The 6,000-nt window shown below is 42.5% G+C and overlaps 1 protein-coding gene across 3 annotated transcripts in view; it reads left to right on the top strand.

Annotated features, from left to right (window-relative positions):
• Positions 1–414: 414 nt before the first annotated feature.
• Positions 415–6,000, top strand: part of rgs17 (regulator of G protein signaling 17) — a 37,381-nt gene continuing 31,795 nt past the window's right edge. The window contains exons 1-2 of one of the 3 annotated variants that reach the window (XM_069179954.1): positions 421–691; positions 4,928–5,117. The gene's annotated coding sequence lies outside the window, so the exon portion shown is untranslated. Of the gene's footprint in view, positions 692–4,870; positions 5,118–6,000 lie in introns of all 3 variants that reach the window. The other 2 variants (XM_069179953.1, XM_015362531.2) reach the window with 2 other exon arrangements.

Here is a 6,000-nt window from a genome sequence, read left to right as displayed (position 1 = left end):
TGCCAGCTCTTGCCTGCCATACTAAAGCATTTCCAAACAGCACTTTAAAAGAGGTGGTAAATGTGATCGCCAATGAACCCTTAATTACAATAATGACTATTTCCAACAAACAACTGCACTTTGATCTATTTACATTGATGGGCCTCTAGCCTGAAAAGGCAAGTACAAACGTAAAATGGATAGCCGAAAGCAGGCGTTAATCCACAATCATGTGAGGTGCGGTGCTAAAATAATGTTTTATCGTGCACAACCTGTAGTAGATTTACAGTACACAAACGCACCGCTCAGCGGAGTGTATGTATGTGTATATGTAATTATTTATTATTATGTCAGCGGCATTCTAATTCATCAGCAGAAGAGTGGGAGAGCTCCGGAAAGGCATTTCATCTTATTCTTCTTCAGCACATCTCGTAATTCGCCCGTCCTGCCGGCTCCCCGAGACACTCCAAACCTCGGTCTGCGCACTCCTGCCTGCAGCTGCGGGCTGGCCGAGCCGACACACGCGGCGCGCTTGCGCAGTGCGTCTCCGCTGGCTCGGTGCTGAAGTTGGGCGGATGGGAGAAAAACATCTCTCGTGGAAATTAAACGGCAGCGTGCGATTGTGCCGTACGATACGCCAAGCCAACAATAACTAAAAAAAAAAACACCTTTAAAGTAGGAACGGCAGCATTCTGTCGCCTGAAACAAAGCGGTAAGAGAATATGCCTTTTTTTTCCTAAATTGCATGCCGTGATGTCACTCTTTTTTCGTCGTGCAGGAGATATCATAAAATGCACAACAGAGGGATTTTATCGGTGAAAAGAGGAGATAGCCTTTCGGCACCAGAATGTCTCCTTGTCTTGTGTGTCGGGTGCCTCCAGAGCCTGTACTGTCATGCCTGCAGTGAATTAGCCGAGGTGCTTCGGATTATACAGTGACAGAAACCGAAGCGAAGCGGCAGCGAGAATCTGAATCGAGATGGCAAGTGTGTCACACACACGCACAGAAAGTGTCTGATAATGCATGTTCAGCTCCTTTTGTGAACGTTGCATTGGTCTGGTTCTCTGCTACTTTTGTATTTTTGTGTAATTCTTTCCACGTTGTTAGGCTTCCTTTCTGGAAAGAATTTATTTGTGAACCGATTTTGCACGCCGCGTTTTTATTCATTGCCCCTGGTCTCAAAAAGAGAGCGAAACGCCCACAGTTTACAAAGCCGCAAAGATTCACGTTACAATTAATTTCACCAGCCCGTAAACCGCTGGATTAGTTCTCTTTTCGGTGTTATGGCGATTTGTCGGTTCCTAAGATAGACGTTTCACGGGGTTGTGGTTTAATCGTATTGGTAAGCGGGCACGTCTGGCTGAAATGTGGGAAATTTAGGTTCACTGGAATCATATTGGGGGTCTGTCACGTCGAAGAAATTGTCTTCGCCTGCCTACCTGCCTACAGATATCGTAACATATCGATTTAGAGAGGAGGCTGGTTTTGTTTTGGAGCAGTGGGCAACACTGATGAACTGTCATCAGGGTAAATATGTGGTGATTCCACCCTACGGCTCTGCTTAGTTGTCAAGCTCCGACTTTCCTTTTGAGGCTGGTGTGAGGCGGGTCGCCCATATTCTAGGAGAATTCAACCCTTTTGCTCTGGGCTGCCTTGATCACGAAACCTTCCTGCTGAAAAACTCGACATGGCCCGATAGGCACCTGACGCAATCAGAATCCTGCTGGCTCTAGGCTGTGGTCCGATTCTCACCTCACACGTTGACCAGCGCCTAGCCTCTGTTCACTGTGGTTTGCAAAGTGGTTTCTGAACAGCCCCAGAGTGACCACTGTGTGCCAGCTGTGGAAACCTGGACTCACAGGAAGGGACAATCGGGCTGGAAGGTTTAAAACTCTGCTGGAGTTTTAAAATGTATCTTTCCCCTTCGTGGTGTTCAGGTTCTTCTGGCTTTGGTGGGTTGGTTCTTCAGGCTGCATGTTCAGTCTTAAAGACTACCCCAGGCTTTTGCTGTGCAAATAAAACAAGCTTTTAGGGGCCATTCTTGTGATCATTCTTACCATGACACAGTCATCTGCAGATTCATACTGCCCATAGAGCGTCTGTCTTATTCATTGTCTCTATACGAAAGCCAGCGAAGACAACGATTGACATTTTAAAAAGTTAAGGTATCCTCATTCTGCTTAATCAAGCAGATGTGTAAAATGGTATTCACAAAGTTCCTCTAATCATAATTGAACAGGAACGGTCAAAAACCGTACTTATCTTCTGAGCTCAAAGGTCTCACTCCTATCATATTGTGACACACCTACAGTACAAATTGCAAACCCTTTGCTTGATGGAAGGATTCACTGAGCAAATGCAAAATTCTTCTGCCAAACAAAACAACACCCTCAAGTTGCAGGCTAGCAATGTGCTAAACCTAAGTGGGTCTGAATATCGGCTTAAAGTTTATTTTCTGCTATACCTGAAAGCAAAGTGAAATTATGACTTCTGCATTTATAAATGTTAATATGAGCTACTGTATATTAATCTGTTTTGCAAGTGCTGCTACAAATGAGGGCCAGGAGCTGCCAAAGATCTTTTGATGTTAATTATGAAATTTGCGCGAAGAGTTTTTGTGATATGTTTTTCTTGCACCAGATCTTTAACATTTTAAGAGCTGAATTAATCACTAGGTGTACTGTAGCTTCAAGTACAAATCAGACAACAGGACTTCATCCTCATCTAACAAGACATGTTTATAAGAAGTGGAAATGAAACCTGTAATATCTGATATCCAGTACTAGTTAAAACAGGGGCTTCTGCCTCTTGGTAGAGGCCAGATTTCATTAGAGGACTGTTTGGCAGAGAGTGATAGAAGGAACTTCATGAGATTCATGAGATAAAGTATTTCCTCCTATTTACTTTCCAGTGATCTGATTACTTGGCTCTTGCGCAGCTATGTGGAGAAGATTTCTTTAGCACAAGAAAAAATACATTGAAGTTTGTAAGGATCTATGCAATTTCCCAACAGAAATAATGAATTACAAAAGGTTTCATCAATGGGAGTGGTCTCAAACTCAGGTTCCAGAGGGAATTGTGTCATCAGTTTTTTATTTCAACCAAATTCATAGTTGTATGCATATTTGTGTACAATTTTAAATATTCATAGTTGTAACACTTCTAACCTGAGTCTGATGTGATATATAGATAACTTATCTGTAGCGTCGTGGATGTCCGGTATAATCAGTAGTAAAAAACTTTTAAGAAAAACCCTAAACACGGTGAGCTTGCAAAAGTATTTAGACTCTTCCTATGGTGTTTCATTTTGTGAAATTCCAAAATTGATCACAGTCAATGGATGCTCACACCGAAGATTTCTGCAGGTAAGATAAGCTACAGTAAGTGTCAGTAAAAACTAAAGAGAAAAAAATGAAAGTGTTGAGACTTGTGAATTGCAGCACCTTTGTCAGCAATTACAGCCACAAGACTTTAGGTCACCCTACCAACTATGTACTCCGGCTTACAGGAATTTTTGGCCCATTCTTCTTGACAGATTTGCTACAGCTGTCTCCAGTTGCTTGGGGATAACTTACAGGTAGCAGTTCTCAATCCCTTCCACAGGCTCTCATAGGATTCGAGTCAGGACTTTGACTGGGTCCTTCGAGAGACATTCACTTTCTTATTCATATGCAACCTTTTAGCTTAAGCCTCACTCTTTCTCTCCTGCTGAAAGGTGAATGTTCATCCCAGTCTTTAGTCTTTAGCAGACTGAAGCAGTGTTCCCTGTAGTATTTGCAAATGCTTTGCATCGCTATAAGCATGAAGCTGCCACCACCATGATAGGCTGTAGAGACGGTGTTGAATGGGAGATGTGCTGTATGTTTGCTCTGTGCCGAACGTAGTTTATCACCTGCGCTCAGGCCAAAATGTTCCAATTTGATATCATCCAACCTCAACAACTTTTGCCATATTTTTGCAGAACCACTCGGGTGTTTTCTTGCGAAACGCAGCATATGAGATGGTTTTCCACTCTGCTGCAGAGTCCAGTTTTGTGGAGTGACTGGGATTTCGTTGTCTGACTGTTTTTTTGTTGTTGACTGAGGCACATTTTCTCCCATCTCAACCAGAGCACTCTGTAGCTCTTTTAAAGCTGTCACTGGCCTCCCAGTGGCACAAGTTTCCTCCTTGCCCAGCTGCTCAGCTTGGAGAGAAGTGTCTGACTGGTACAAGAAACCTTCCTTTTCTCGATAATTGAGACATCTGTGCTCAGTCATTCAGGGGTATTTTTGTACCCTTCTCCTGATCGGTGCTTTGCAGTGAATGTATCCCTGAATTAGTTTAAAAGCTCCTTGCTATTTTTGGTTGAGTTTTTGTTTGAACTTCAGTAACTGACCAAGAAGCCTCACAAAGACAGGTGTTTTTGTTCTGAAATCAAGAAAACCGCTATTACTAACAGAGACCATTTAATTAAATGTGTGGCTCATTGAGGTTCCTGTAGGTTTGTGCACCTAAATAAATTATGTTTTGGCAAAACAAAGTGTCAGAAAACTTATACAATCACAACCTTTACACTTTTGTTTCATGTAAATGATCTTTTTTCCTTATTTATTTTTTTGCTTTAGATGTGTGGAGTGGGTTGTATATATAATATATATTAATTTATAATCCAAAGTGTCTAGACTCCAAGCTTTAAAACAACAACTTGTAAAAACAGTGCCAGGATCTGAATACTTATGCAAGGCACTGTAGGTGTCTAATTTAACACTTCTTTTGGTTAAATGTTTAACGGACCACAGAGGTTAGCACAAAAACCAGAGGACACAAAGCCCTGAGCGAGTGAGCCCCCATATCTACAGAGTTGTTAACCCTGACCACATTTTGCAGACGGTTTGGCTTTGTTGTTTTTCAGACATGGTTTTCTGAAGGAGTCCTCTGCCCCCTCCGTGATGTGTGCTCCTCTCGTTAGGCTGTGAGTCCGCACCGCAGCTCCAGAACCTCCACGCTGTCCAGCTCCTGGCCGGGGATGGCGAGACGCCTGGTTGGTGGAGATGACGTTCGTCCACTGCTGAGTTTCCGTCCTCTCTCCGTCCAGCTGCTCGCCTCAGCGCCATGACTCTCCTGCCTGACCACATCAAAGACATTCGTTAATCTGTGCAGTGAGTTCACCTTCCCATGAATCCCCCTTCGTGTCGCTCACCTCTATTCACTGTATAAAATATATGGAATACCCTACCAAATAAAGCCTTGATCGTCTACAAGCAAAGAACAGCCTGAGCAGATTTTGGCACCCCTTGATAAATATAAAGAAAACAAATATCATAAAATAAAACACGTAGATAATGACAGATATTTAATGCTCATATGTTAGGCGAATACTTGTCCTTTTAATCTAAAGCTTTTTTTCATTTCAAGGTTCAATTGTAAGCAAGAAATGCTGTTTTACCTGAAAAACATAGGCGTCCAAATGATTGGCACCCTTCAAGATCCCTTCAAATACAGTCAAACACATCTGAAAAAATAATATATTTTTACTTGTTTGAGTTCAGTTTTTTTTTCTTAAGGAACTAATGTGTGTACTTTAGTGGCTTCCTGTTTCCCTAGGGGTATACAAATGACGAAAAGCGCACAGAAAAACCTTTTGTCATCCATCAGCAAGGGGAAGGTCAAAGAACTAACAACAGAAATGAGGCAAACCGCTGTTCATCTTTACAAACCAAATAACGGGTCCAAAAAATAAGTAGGACCTTAAAATACCAATATCAACTGTCAGAGCAATCATTTAAAAATTAAATACCACTGGAACAGTGATTCATTTGCCAGGAAGAGGATGCAAGCCCATCTTGTCCCCACGCACAAGGATGGTGACGATGGCAAGGAAGAAACCAAAGGTTTCAATGAAAGAAAAACAAGGATTGTGTGCATCGTGGGATCATCCCATCTCAAAAACGACTATGAGACGATACCTCCATGCCAACAAGCTGTTTGGAAGGGTGGCCAGGAGAAAGCCCCTACTGTTGTGAAGGAGCAGATTGAAGAGCC

Source organism: Lepisosteus oculatus, chromosome 17 (assembly GCF_040954835.1).
Source record: "Lepisosteus oculatus isolate fLepOcu1 chromosome 17, fLepOcu1.hap2, whole genome shotgun sequence".
Classification (NCBI taxonomy): Eukaryota; Metazoa; Chordata; class Actinopteri; order Semionotiformes; family Lepisosteidae; genus Lepisosteus; species Lepisosteus oculatus.
Note: the sequence above shows the minus strand (reverse complement) of the source record. Positions and strands in the feature narration are given on the sequence as shown.